General features: G+C 40.1%; 1 protein-coding gene across 1 annotated transcript in view; it reads right to left on the minus strand.

Moving 5' to 3' along the window:
* fab1 (fab1 kinase) overlaps nucleotides 1–14,575 on the minus strand; it is a 296,509-nt gene that overhangs the window by 40,090 nt on the left and 241,844 nt on the right. The window lies entirely within an intron of this gene.

A 14,575-nucleotide genomic window follows, 5' to 3' on the forward strand; every position in this document is an offset into this window, starting at 1 on the left:
ATCTGTAGGGGTGTTAACATCCAAAATTCTAAAATCTAGCATAATGAAAATATTCACCAACAATGGCAAGAACACAAGTAAATATAATCGAATGATTAGGGTGGTGAAAATAATGACTAACGAGACCTCTCCAACTTCATGGACAGCGATTCTGATCTTGTGACTAATCAAGGCTGGATCCGCCTCAAACAATGAATTACCTGCATGGAATGTGACTGTATGTAACCAAGCAAATGATAGTGATGATGTTGATACTAATAGTGACTGGGGAAAAAAAAAGGAATGTTGACCAGGACAATCCTCCACAGGCTCCACAATAGTTCCTGGAATTATTAGTTCTTCAATTTCCTCCTCTCTTAAACTACATTTGATGCCATGGTTTTTTGAGCCAGCTTAAACAAGTCAGGGAACTTCAAATATTGCTTGAGCTTATAGATAGGCAGAAAATAAAAGAATATTGCTGGAACATGGTAGCTTGAACTCTAACAATCAAGCCAAAGTTAGGCACCATTTTCAGTCTATAAGCCTCTCAAACAATAAAGATACGAAGCATCTTTCAGAGCGACATGGGCAAGTTTTATTCATATTTTGAGGATTGTTCACAGAGACTCTGGCACTAACAGGGTTAATATCAAAGTATTCCTACACTGAGTAAAAAGGATGCATGATTAACCACGTTAATAGTACTGAATGGTAGTTCCTTTACATCTTAGAGGAATTTATATTAAAAATTTTTTTTTGCTAGTTGCTTTACGTTGCACCGACACAGATAGGTCTTACGGCGACAATGGGACAGGAAAGGGCTAGGAGTGGGAAGGAAGCGACCGTGGCCTTAATTAAGGTACAGCACCAGCATTTGCCTGGTGTGAAAATGGGAAACCATGGAAAAACATTTTCAGGGCTGCCGACAGTGGGGTTGGAACCTACTATCTCCCGAATACTGGATACTGGCCGCACTTAAGCGACTGCAGCTATCGAGCTCGGTATTTAAAATTTTAAAGTGGCCTCAGCCAGTCCTTTGTGTTCTATATCAAGGTACATTAACTTAGTTAACTGGCCTGTGATAATATCTCTGAATGGAAAATCTGAGTCTGGTTAAATCAGTTTCATGATATATCTTCAGTCGTATGTCATAAATATGTATTCATAATAGTCACAACAGATACTGTATTTTTAATGAAAACAGCAGACATTCTCAGGGGATTTTGTTATAATATGCAATGCCTTTTTTTGGAGAACCAAACAGCTACACGTAGCTCAGTCAGAGTGCTGATGCAACACCTTATACCAGGTGTATGTAACCCCAAAGAAAAATGTCTGGTAGTAACAAAACTGGTGATCAAGTAGGAAATTCCACAGAACAGTGTTTACCAGTCCAATGTTGCTGCCACCACAGTTCATCAATATCTGATCGTACAAAAAGTAAAGGATACATAGTACCAAAAAACAACCGGGTAATTTTCTCCACTAAAGATCACAATTTGCTTTATATCGCTTTGAGCCACCGACACTGATAGGTTTTATGACGGTGATGGGATAGGAAAGGGCTAGGAGCAGGAAGGAAGCAACTACGGCCTTAATTAAGGGACAGCCCTACCATTTGTCTGGATTGAAAATGGGAAAACATGGAAAATAGTCTTCAGGGCTGCCAACAATGGGATTCGAACCCACTATTCTCCTGAATGCAAGCTGACAGCTAAGAGATCCAAACTATGCAGCCACTCACTCGATCTCCATTAAAGAAGAAGGCAGCCCAATACAAATGACAACAGCAGCAAAATAGGGAAACAAGGATGTGGGTAGAGAAAATTATTCCGGACGCGGAACCTCTGACAGTGGTTCAAAATTCACGATACGGCACTTCTAGTGCGGGGAACACAAAATAGGGGAAAAATACTTCATAATGGTCACCAACCATCTGTGAGGAGATGACACAAGAAGAAATGAAATGGCATATGGCTTTTAGTGCCGGGAGTATCCAAGGGCATGTTCGGCTTGCCAGGTGCAGGTCTTTTGAATCGACACCCGTAGGCAACCTGCGCGTCATGATGAGGATGAAATGATGATTAAGAAGACACATACACCCAATCTCAGCGAAATTAACCAATTATGGTTAAAATTCCTGACCCTGCCGGGAATCAAACCCGGGACCCCTGTGACCAAAGACCAGCACGCTAATCATTTAGCCATGGAGCCGGATGGCACAAGAAGAAGAAAAGAAGAGAAAAGGACAGACCAAATTAGGAATAAATATGTGTGGGAAGTTTTAACAATCTAGTGTGCATGCTGAACATTCTGCGGGCTACCGTTCTTTTGAAACTGTCCAAGCCTGTAATTTCAACAGGCTCGTGAATAAGATTTCATTTTAAATCCTTGCCTGCAGTTTTACAGGCCTGGTTATTGCTATAAGATTGTGTTACCATGCAGTCTCTCTCACTAGATGGGACTTGATAGGAGTTTCAGTAATATTTTTTAATGAATCAAGGATGCAGGGCAGTGAAGCTGAAGAATGTAATTTACCATCTATCATTCACGCCAATGATACAACGTCCTGAAGTGTGAAAGACGAAAGTTGTCGTTTATAAGTTTCTGCTCACAAGACTGACATTACTGTACTTTGACTATATTATAGTATATCAACTTCAGAGCATGTTGTGTGCATTTCCTAATTAATAATAATAATTTAGTTCTATACCTCTTATCTTTAAATCGAAGAAACCGAATCTAACCATCGTAGTCTTGGCCTCCCTCTACTTCTCTTACCCTCCATAACAGAGTCCATTATTCTCCTAGGTAACCTATCCTCCTCCATTCGCCTCACATGACCCCACCACCAAAGCCGGTTTATGCGTACAGCTTCATCCATCGAGTTCATTCCTAAATTAGCCTTTATCTCCTCATTCCGAGTACCCTCCTGCCATTGTTCCCACCTGTTTGTACCAGCAATCATTCTCGCCACTTTCATGTCTGTTACTTCTAACTTATGAATAAGATATCCTGAGTCCACCTAGCTTTCGCTCCCGTAAAGCAAAGTTGGTCTGAAAACAGACCGATGTAAAGATAGTTTCGTCTGGGAGCTGACTTCCTTCTTACAGAATACTGCTGATCGCAACTGCGAGCTCACTGCATTTGCTTTACTACACCTTGATTCAATCTCTCTTACTATATTACCATCCTGGGAGAACACACAACCTAAATACTTGAAATTATTGACCTGTTCTAGCTTTGTATCACCAATCTGACATTCGATTCTGTTGAATTTCTTACCTACTGACATCAATTTAGTCTTCGAGAGGCTAATTTTCATACCATACTCATTGCACCTATTTTCAAGTTCCAAGATATTAGACTGCAGGCTTTCAGCACAGTCTGCCATTAAGACCAAGTCGTCAGCATAGGCCAAACTGCTTACTACGTTTCCACCTAACTGAATCCCTCCCTGCCATTTTATACCTTTCAGCAGATGATCCATGTAAACTACAAACAGCAAAGGTGAAAGATTACAGCCTTGTCTAACTCCTGTAAGTACCCTGAACCAAGAACTCATTCTACCATCAATTCTCACTGAAGCCCAATTGTCAACATAAATGCCTTTGATTGATTTTAATAATCTACCTTTAATTCCATAGTCCCCCAGTATGGCGAACATCTTTTCCCTCGGTACCCTGTCATATGCTTTCTCTAGATCTACGAAAGATAAACACAACTGCCTATTCCTCTCGTAGCATTTTTCAATTACCTGGCGCATACTGAAAATCTGATCCTGACAGCCTCTCTGTGGTCTGAAACCACACTGGTTTTCATCCAACTTCCTCTCAACGACTGATCGCACCCTCCCTTCCAGGATGCCAGTGAATACTTTGCCTGGTATACTAATCAATGAGATACCTCGATAGTTGTTGCAATCCTTCCTGTTCCCTTGCTTATAGATAGGTGCAATTACTGCTTTTGTCCAATCTGAAGGTACCTTACCAACACTCCATGCTAATTTTATTACTCTATGAAGCCATTTCATCCCTGCCTTCCCACTATACTTCACCATTTCAGGTCTAATTTCATCTATTCCTGCTGCCTTATGACAATGGAAATGGAGTTTATTTACTATCCTTTCCACTTCCTCAAGCATTTCACTAACATCGTTTTCCTCCTCCCCATGAGCTTGGCTGTTTGCAACACCACCATGATGATTTCCTTTTACATTGAGAAGATGTTCAAAATATTCCCTCCACCTCTCCAGTGATTCCCTGGGATCTATTATGAGTTCACCTGAATTACTCAAAACACTGTTCATTTCCTTTTTTCCTCCCTTCCTAAGATTCTTTATTACTGTCCAGAAAGGTTTCCCTGCTGCTTGACCTAGCCTTTTCAGGTTATTACCAAAATCTTCCCATGACTTCTTTTTGGATTCAAGAACTATTTGTTTCGCTCTGTTTCTTTCATCTACGTACCAATCCCTGTCTGCCTTGGCCCTTGTTTGGAGCCATTTCTGATAAGCCTTCTTTTTACGTTTACAGGCTGCTCTCACTTCATCATTCCACCAAGATGTTCGCCTTTTCCCATCTTTACACACAGTTGTTCCTAGGCATTCCCTTGCTGTTTCTATTACAGCATCCCTGTATGCCACCCATTCACTCTCTATATCCTGAACCTGCTTACTGTCTACTGTTCGAAACTTCTCACTAATCATATCCATGTACTTCTGTCTAATTTCCTCGTCCTGGAGACTTTCTACCCTTATTCGTTTGCAGACAGATTTCACTTTCTCTACCCTAGGCCTAGAGATACTTAGTTCACTACAGATCAGATAGTGGTCTGTATCATCGAAAAATCTGCGAAAAACTCTTACATTCATAACAGATTTCCTGAATTCAAAGTCTGTTAAGATATAGTCTATTATGGATCTGGTACCCCTAGCCTCCCATGTGTAGCGGTGAATAGCCTTATGCTTGAAGAATGTATTCGTAACACCTAAACCCATACTAGCACAGAAGTCCAGCAAACGCTTCCCATTCTCATTAGCTTCCATATCTTCTCCACATTTACCAATCACCCTTTCGTATCCTTCAGTTCTATTCCCAACTTTCGCATTGAAATCGCCCATTAGCAGTATTCTATCCTTGCTGTTGACCCTGACCACGATGTCACTCAATGCTTCATAAAACTTGTCAACTTCATCCTCATCTGCACCCTCACATGGTGAATACACGGACACAATTCTTGCCCTAATTCCTCCCACTGACAAATCTACCCACATCATTCGCTCATTTACGTGCCTAACAGAAACTATGTGCGTGCAATGGTATTCCTGATGAAGAGCCCTAACCAGACTCTGCCCTTCCCTTTCTAACACCCATCAAGTACACTTTATAATCTATCTCTTCCTCATTATCTCCCCTTACCCGAATATCACTTACTCCTAGCACATCCAGATGCATCCTCTTTGCTGACTCAGCCAGTTCTACCTTCTTTCTTCCATAAGCCCCATTAATATTGATAGCTCCCCATCGAATTCCATTTCGTTCGCCGAGTTGTTTCCAAGGAGTCCCTCGCCTGTCAAATGGGAGTGGGACTCCATTACTCCCATAGGTCCGAGGCTTGCTTAAAGTGTTCTGAGCTCGGTAAATTCATGAAGCAGGATGCTGCCCTACTTGCACATAGTCCAAGTGAGGATCTCTCCTCTAACGGGTTATGGACCACCGGTGAATTGTATAGTCCTAGCCGCCTGAGCACAAGGAGGGCCACGACTCAGAATATGTCCGAGATGCCCACTCCCATTCCATAGCAACTGGTATCCCGACTCTCAGGACCACTTACTAGGCCACTCAGCCGTTGCCCATGGTTCACGAACTAGGACATGACTACAGTAACCCACAAACATGAATAATAATAATAATAATAATAATAATAATAATAATAATAATAATAATAATAATAATAATAACAGCAACAATAATAATGACAATGGTAGTGTAATTTGAATCAATTCTAATTCAAAAGCAAACTACGATGCCACATATATATAGGCCTAACAAAACTTAAATTTCCATGCCATACATAACGAACACAAAAAATGCTGTTAGATCCTATCAGCATTCAGTCTTTGGAAGGCACATATATGATGATGATGATAATAATAATAATAATAATAATAATAATAATAATAATAATAATAATAATAATAATAATAAAGCTGCAAGTACAGTTTGAAAAGAATTAATGTAAGCAGAAAATGACTGGTTTTAATAGACCATTATATGCTCATTAAGAACCCCTGCATAGTTTACAAAACAATTACAATACGATGATGCAACAACAAACAACAACAACAACAACAAAAGGAGCAAAAGAAAAACTACCAAAAGGTAAAGTTGAGCATTTCTGATCTAGCCAGGGCAGGGGATGTGGCATGGCAGAGGGTTAACGGACTAACTAGCCAACACAAAGTAACGGTATTACACCAACTCGCATTCCATGCTAGAGTGGAGAGAAGTGAGGACTTCATTCCAAATTTCAAGTTTCTAAGGATTTAAATAGAAAAGAACATAAAAAAATGTATGCATTTGTAATTGTTTTTCAGTGTGATCTGATAGAATCTGACGATCTTTGAAGAACAAAGCATGTCATTTTATTTTAATTGAAGTTTTTTTTTTCTTCAGGTAGAATTGTGTTACCATATGTTTTCTATTCCAGGTAGTTGATAATTTATTTACTCAAACTTCATTTCACAACACTGAAGAACCTAACAGTTATTAAATAAAACATTGGCTGTCCCAGAAGATGACTTTCTTTCAAAATTCTCTTGTTTGAAACAGGATGGACACATTGTGGAGGTGGTAGAATTCTAAGTATCATCTCTTTGGTCACAGGCCGTCCAGAGTTTACAAATATCTTATTTCAAGAATGTACAACATTAAATACGAGGACGGTTTGAAAAGTTCTCAGAATCACCGCTAGATGTCAGTGCTAGAGCAACGAGGTTCCTGCGCAATAATCACACATCCTTTGTGAGTGAACACGTGGTGCGTCAGTGCTCTAGCTGCAGGAGTGTGGTAGTGACGACTCGTTGTTCCCGCGCAGTGATTTGTGACAATGGAAAAAACTGAGATTCGAGCAGTGATTAAATACTTTGTAAAGAAAGGTATGAAAGCAAAGGAAATTCATGCCGACTTTCAGAACACACTGGGGGACTCTGCTCCTTCATTTTCAACTGTTGCCAAGTGGACCAGCGAGTTTAAATTTGGTCGGGAGAGCTTGAATGATGATCCGCGTAGTGGACGGCCAAAAAGTGTTACGACCCCAGAATTTATCGCAAAAGTGCATAAAATGGTCATGGAGGATCGTCGACTGAAAGTGCGGGAAATTGCTGAAGATGTAGGGATGTCTTCTGAACGGGTATATTATATTTTAACCGAAGAATTGGGTATGAAAAAATTATCCACAAGATGGGTGCCACGGCTCTTGACATTGGACAATAAACGCACCAGATTGGAAATGTCCGAACAAAGTCTGGCCCGTTTTCAGTGCAACCAACAAGATTTTTTGCGCCGGTTTGTGACTACAGATGAAACTTGGGTCCACTACTATACCCCAGAGACAAAACAGCAAGCAAAGCAGTGGAAACGTGCTGATTCACCACCACCAAAGAAAACAAAGGCAGTGCGTATGGCTGGAAAGGTTCTGGGATGCCTCAGTTTTCTGGGATGCAAAAGGCATTCTGCTGATAGATTATCATCCTACTGGCCAAACAATTACGGGGAAATACTATGCAAACCTCCTAGACCAACTACAGGAAAAGATACACGAAACAAGGCTTGGTTTGGCAAGGAAAATGTTCATCTTTCATCAGGACAACGCTTTGCCGCACACAAGTGTTATTGCCATGGCTAAACTTCATGAACTGGGGTATGAATTGTTGCCACATCCACCTTATTCACCTGATTTGGCACCATCAGACTTTCATCTATTCTCCAAGCTGAAAATTTTCCTCGGTGGACGGAGATTTTCTACAAGGGAAGAACTGACAGCCGAATTGGAGAGGGATTTTGCAGGCCTGGAGGAATCTCATTTTCGAGATGGGATCAAGGCATTGGAACCTCGCTAGACCAAATGCATTAGTCTACAGGGAGACTATGTTGAAAAATAAAAGCAGTTCCACCGAGGTAAGATACTTAATTCTAGTACATTCCGAGAACTTTTCAAACCACCTACGTATTTCTTTGCCAGCCAATTTTTGTGTTGTTGAGGTGCACACATTGTGACAATGAAGGGTGATCAGAGTGGCCAGCAAGAATGCCAACGAGAGATAATAATCGCAGTGCAGCGACGACAATGTGGACAGGGCCAGCACCGAGCAAAATAAATTGTTGAGGCCAGCAATAATGAAGCTCCTGGAAGCTCATTAACAATGGACAAGGTACCCAGAATGATCTAGAGAGAGAAGCTTCTAGAATTTCCCCCTCGCCTATATAGGAGCGCAGAGTCAGTCAGTCAGTCAGTCAGGAGTTTATTAATCAGGAGGAAAAGCAGTAGTAGACAGTCGTGAGTCCAGGACGAGTCATTCATTGGAAGTGTATCAGTCAGACAGCTATGGCAGAGTGAACTGGGGCCTATTCCACGAACGAACTTTGCAACTTTTCACTTTGCACTTTGCACTTTGCACTTTTCAGTTCAGATTTTGTTCCACTATCGCTTTTCAGATTTAGCTTGCAAAGTGAAAAGTGAAAAGTTTTCATAAATCTTGCAAAGAGATGATTCCCTTTTTCATATGTTAATTAACAAGTATGTACATCAGTTTCTCGGCGTAGAATTTGGTTTAGTGATATAAACACGTCACGACGTGAGCTTTTGTTAGCATCAAGTGAGGACAGTGATGAAGAATCCAATAATGGAACGTACAAAGACAGGATTAATTTTCATAACCTCACTTCGACGTAATAACACGAGTGATTTCGTATTATCCCAAGAGGCTGACTATATTCTTGAAATGATCGGTAATTTATTGAAAGATAAAGAAGTAAATTCCTTTCCAAAAAAGAACAAATTCTTATGTTTACATTTTTTAGTAAATGGTACCCAGCTGTACTGTGTAACAGCAATGCATGGGACATCAAAATCAATTATTTGCAGAACTGTTACCAAAGTCGTAGATGTTATTGTAAATGTAATATTTGCTAACAGTACATTGGCCTGATAATCCACTTAATATAGCGACGGGATTTCTAATGAAGGGTGAATGTCCTTCTGTGTGTGGATGTGTTGACGGTACTCTCGTTAACATTGATGTGTGTCATCATTTGAGAGGTTATCTTTAAAGTTGTCAAAAAAGGATGTCACGTTTCTCCTTGACAACTTCCAGCACAGACAGCTTCTTGTAATAACCTTTCTTTCCCACGATAAAAACTTAAACGGTACGACAATTATACCGCCAAGTTCGCCGAAAAAAGTAAAGCATTAAAATCATAGAGTATTATGCCTATACAGTTTGTTCATAGAATAAACTCGATCGGATCACTCATTCGCAAAGACTTTTCACTTTGCGAAGAAATTGAAAAGTACAGCCTAGTTCATGGTGGAACAGAAAGACTGCACTTTGCAAGAATTGAAAAGTGAAAAGTGCAAAGTTGAAAAGTTGCAAAGTTCATTCGTGGAACAGGCCCCTGGTCTGTGCTGTGAGAAGATGTACTGGGGACCAAAAGTTTAATGTGTTAGTGTGCAGTGCGGTTGCCCAAGTAAGTGTCCGTTACAATAGTGAGTAAAAACTGTGTTAGCAAGTAAAAACTGTTGAGTGAAAAACTCAAAAAGCAAGTGAACTTGAGATTAACTAAATAGTGCAATAAATTTAGTGGATAGTAAAACATGCTACTGCTCTGTGTATGTAATAATTTTAGTGATAAGGATCCTGATAACCCAATTATATACATTTTCTGAAAATCTCCGTTATCTACTTTAAGACAGCACATTTATGTGTTATGAATTTTACAAGATGAAATACCGTATTTCACGGCATAATCGTCGCACTTTTTATACCAAAATTTTCGAAAAAAATTGTAGGGTGCGACCATTATACGATGAATATTTAATACCAGTATTTGTATTACTAAAAAAATGTATTTATAACTAAATTGTATTTGATACAAATTTAAGATGCACGTAATACTCGCGTTTATACATCAAAATAATTAAAATAGTCTAAAACAAAATTCATATTTTTTCGCAACAATTCGGCGAACGTTTTTCCAACCTGAAAATAAAAATGAACGTATTAAGTTAATTTGTCATTAATTTGAGTATTAAAGTTAAAATATTACACTTGCAAAAAATTATCGCTTTGTTGTGAAATGCGGACTTACCGGTACGCAATTTATTCCAAATCTTCGGTGTCGCTATCGCAGGTTTCGCTATCTGATGCGCCGTCCTCGCCTCTGTTAATACCAGTATCAGATTCTTCGTCTCCCTGCCCATCGCCCTCTACTATGACTGCGCTAATACGCCTTCCCAATACAGCAATATGAGCGATATGGGCCTAGTTCCCATTTTTACCACCGAGCGCTGCTTCGCTGGCATTGAAACACGATTGTTCATTAGAGCACACATTAAGTGTTTTGTATATTTCTGTTCAAATATATAGCCAATCACTCAATAAACATATTTGAATCACACCTTACACCTTAATAAAGTCAGTGAAGAACGTACCCCTCTGCAGCGGTACAACTGTGCAAAATAATGTTAACGGTAGGTAGTCAATACTGTAGAAAATAAATTTCATACACTTTTCTGTTTAAGTGTTTCGCGTTCTCGCGTTCAAATCTTTCAAAGATCTATGTTATTTATGTGGCTATGTTATTTAAGAATACAGGAATAGCACAGTCACAAATAACTTCACTCAATAACTATGAATGTCCGATTTCAGGACAACTGAAGTGAGGGAAATCACGCAACACAGGCACTAAATAGTCACTCATAGACACAACAGGATTTTTATGCAGAAATGGTTGTGCTTTCAATACAAAATCATGAATAACTTTCAAAATCCACAGTGGCAAATCAGATGGGTACTGCACCCTGCTGTTTTAATCTCTTTTACAAATCAAGTTCATTAGCACTGTTGAACACCTTGGTCTTGTCAAAAGAATCAGGCATCTTGTCCGGCTGCAATATTCCTACATTTGTGCTACCGACACGTATGTCGAATCAACTTTTTATCGATGACAGTGGTACCTGCATTAAAAAACCGTGCATATCTTTATACGAATGGTCTTTTGAGTATTCTAGGGCTGTTATTACTTCAGTCGCGAAAATATCTTTCGCGCGCCGCACATTCATTTTCTTGAACTTAGACGGCTTGAAGTTTTTGCATGTAAGGAAAATGAACCGGTTTCACAGTTCCATTTCATTGCATCTGATACAGTTTCTTGATACCATTTATATCCTGGGAACCATCAAACATAGATTTTTGTAAAGAATTTCTTACTTTTCAGAATGTGCCATTTATCGAAAGCAAGAAGAGGCATTTCACTATCAACAGGATGACAGATCTTCGGTTTAATGTTTTGAAGTAGACATTCTTCTTATCCTGCTAACATTAGTCTTATGATTATCAGTCACAACGCACAACATGAAAAAAAACGCAAGCTTCGACTTCCTTTATTGTTTCGAGTGTTAAATTATGTAGCTCTGTACCTTAAAGAAGAAAAAAGAAGAAAAGAAGAAAAATGCTGCTGTAACCTTTATTTTATAGTCGCAGCAGAAATTATAAAACAGAAAAGGGTAATTCGATTTCTACTTTCGCTTGCATAACAGTCATCTTGAGTAGTTTTTATTCGCTCAACATGGAATGAAGCGTCTCTCTGTTGAAAGAAGGTGTCAAATTTCTTGACATATAACATCTGCTGTTCGATGGACTACCAACAATCACAATCTCTCTACTTCATTTAGGCACTGACTTTCTAGCTAAGAGGCGCTCCTTTACTACGAGTGTTATTGCAGTCTCGCAGTTTATATCTCCTACGTAGCGTTAAAGTGTGGACTTATTAGTGTGGCAAACATATCGTTTCGATGATCTCGAACTGAAATTCGGCGAGAAATCCTTTCTTGAAGTAACATTTAGCCATTTATGACGTTGCTCGTTGAGAACAAATTCATGAAACAAAATCCCACTTCCCGATCTGCTTTTCATCTTACATTAAGGCACACAGCAGTAAACAATATTATGTACATACACATTAAGACTGTTCACGACCAAACAAAACAATCCAAATAAGGCAAACACAGCCTCAAATTACACCAGCACTCTTAGCAATGATCACCGAGCTTGTGTCGTTAAGCAGACTAATGCCAGCTTCTCAGCGCTCCAAGCGCCTGAACTGGTAACTACAGCGTGTTTGCTCGTTTACATGTGTGACTGGGCGAATGAGAAGGCGTATTAGCGCAGTCATAGTAGAGGGCGATGCCCTGCCACACTGCGTCATCTTCGGAACCGTCTAGTGCATTCGAAATCCCAGTCCTTTTGAAGCTCTTGGAGACTAGTTCAGGTGGTATAAGATCCCAACTCTTCTTCACCCACGAGCATAACAAGTCCAAGGGTGGACGCCTGATATTTCCGGCGGGCGTCAATTGCTGATCGCCGCTCATCATCCACTCGTTGTAAAATCGACGTAAGTGGTCTTTAAAGGGTTTATTAACACATACGTCTAGTGGCTGCAAAGCAGATGTTAGGCCACCAGGAATGACTATCTGTCGTGTCTTATTTGTAGTGAGAATTTGCTTCACTTCGTTCACGGGGTGACCTCGGAAACTATCTAAAACAAGCAGAGCTGGTTGTTTTAGTAGTGCACCAGGTCTTCTATTCCACACAGTTTTAACCCAGTCCAGCATGAGTTCTACGTCCATCCAACCCTTTGGTTGCACTCGTACATGAATTCCACAGGGAAACTGTATATTCTTAGGCAGCATATGATGTAAGGCGGCAACTTTCTCCCGTCAGCTGTAATGGCTAGCATTGCCGTGCATCGCAACTTCTCACTACCGCTGGTTTTCATTAATACACTCCGTGATCTTTTTAGCGCAATAGTGCTGTTGCGAGGCATATAAAAAAAGATTGGAGTCTGATCGGCATTACCGATTTGAGAAAGCAAGTACGAAGTTTCCTTGCGCAAACGTATGACAAATCGGTGAAAATTTACAATCTTGTCCGTGTAATCAGCAGGCAACTTTTGGCTTAGTGTTGTTCTCCTTCGCACTGACAGATTGTGTCGTCGCATGAACCCCTTAATCCACCCACGAGTCGCCTTAAACTGAGTTACCGGTATGTTGTGTTTGCGCGCTACCTCCTGTCCCTTAATTTGTAACATTTCATATGATACACTGCAGCCATTGTTACGTATTTCACTGACGTACCTAAACACTTCTTCGTCAATTATAGGAAACTTCCCTGTTTTAGGACCTCTAAACGCGCATCTAGAAGGGTTTGTGCTTTTTAGCTTGTTTTTTACTTTCCGCCAGTCACGCACCAACTTTTCACTCGCAGAAAATTTTCTTTCTGCAGCTCTGTTCCCGTGCTGTTCAGCGAAGGCAATTACGCTTAGCTTGATCCCCGCAGAATAGTTTCTATATTTACCCATAATCGCTTATAAATGCTTCACACGTTAATGTTTTGCGATATAAATGACTTTCCGTAATTGTTCACTATTAAAACAAATTATTTCTGCAAACACCCAAAACACAAATTAAAAACTTAAATTCTCACGCACACATGTCTACAGTAATCACATAAATCTGAAACAAATAAATGCATCTGTGATCTGTCCATTCCAGAGCAGCCAATACTGTTAGGCAGCAAGGAAGCATGCAACAATTTATCAGTTTAGCTCGTTGGTTGCGACACACTACTGCGCTTGCGCAAAGCTCGCAAACCGGAGCTCTAGCTAGCGCGGTGTAGATCTACTGTATAGTTGACTGTGTTCCGAGACGTCAGTAACAAACATTCATTTTTTTCAATTTCTTTTAAACATACGGTAATTAGGTTAATATTTCCCAGTTATTGATGATTTTACATTACATTACTGACGAGTTTATAAAATAAAACTTTAATAGCATTGGATAATAATTATCTTGGATAAAAGTTTTCATCCCATGCCCGGACACTTATGACGTAGTAGTAAGATAAGAGTCTAGCGATGACAACTGAGACATCGTAAATAATTCGGCTGAATAATTCCGTGGAAATCTGCGTTATCGTCTTGGATTTCACTTCGTGCGCAATAACACAGGAGCCGGCCCCATGGTGTAGGGGTAGCGTGCTTGCCTCTTACACGGAGGCCTCGGGTTCAATTCACGGCCGGGTCAGGGAATTTTACCTGTATCTCAGGGCTGGTTCGAGGTCCATTCAACCTACCTAGCCGGTATTTCCTGGCGACGTTGCCGATAAGCGATAACTTACAGCCTTACGTATTTCAAATGGGAACTCATAATATGTAGGTGGTGAATAAATAGTACACTGTCTCGCGACCACGTTGTCAAACTGCCGATAGCCTACCAGTAAGCATAATATGTAGGTGGTGAATAAATAGTACACTGT

This window comes from Anabrus simplex, chromosome 1 (genome assembly GCF_040414725.1).
Source record: "Anabrus simplex isolate iqAnaSimp1 chromosome 1, ASM4041472v1, whole genome shotgun sequence".
NCBI classification, from domain to species: domain Eukaryota; kingdom Metazoa; phylum Arthropoda; class Insecta; order Orthoptera; family Tettigoniidae; genus Anabrus; species Anabrus simplex.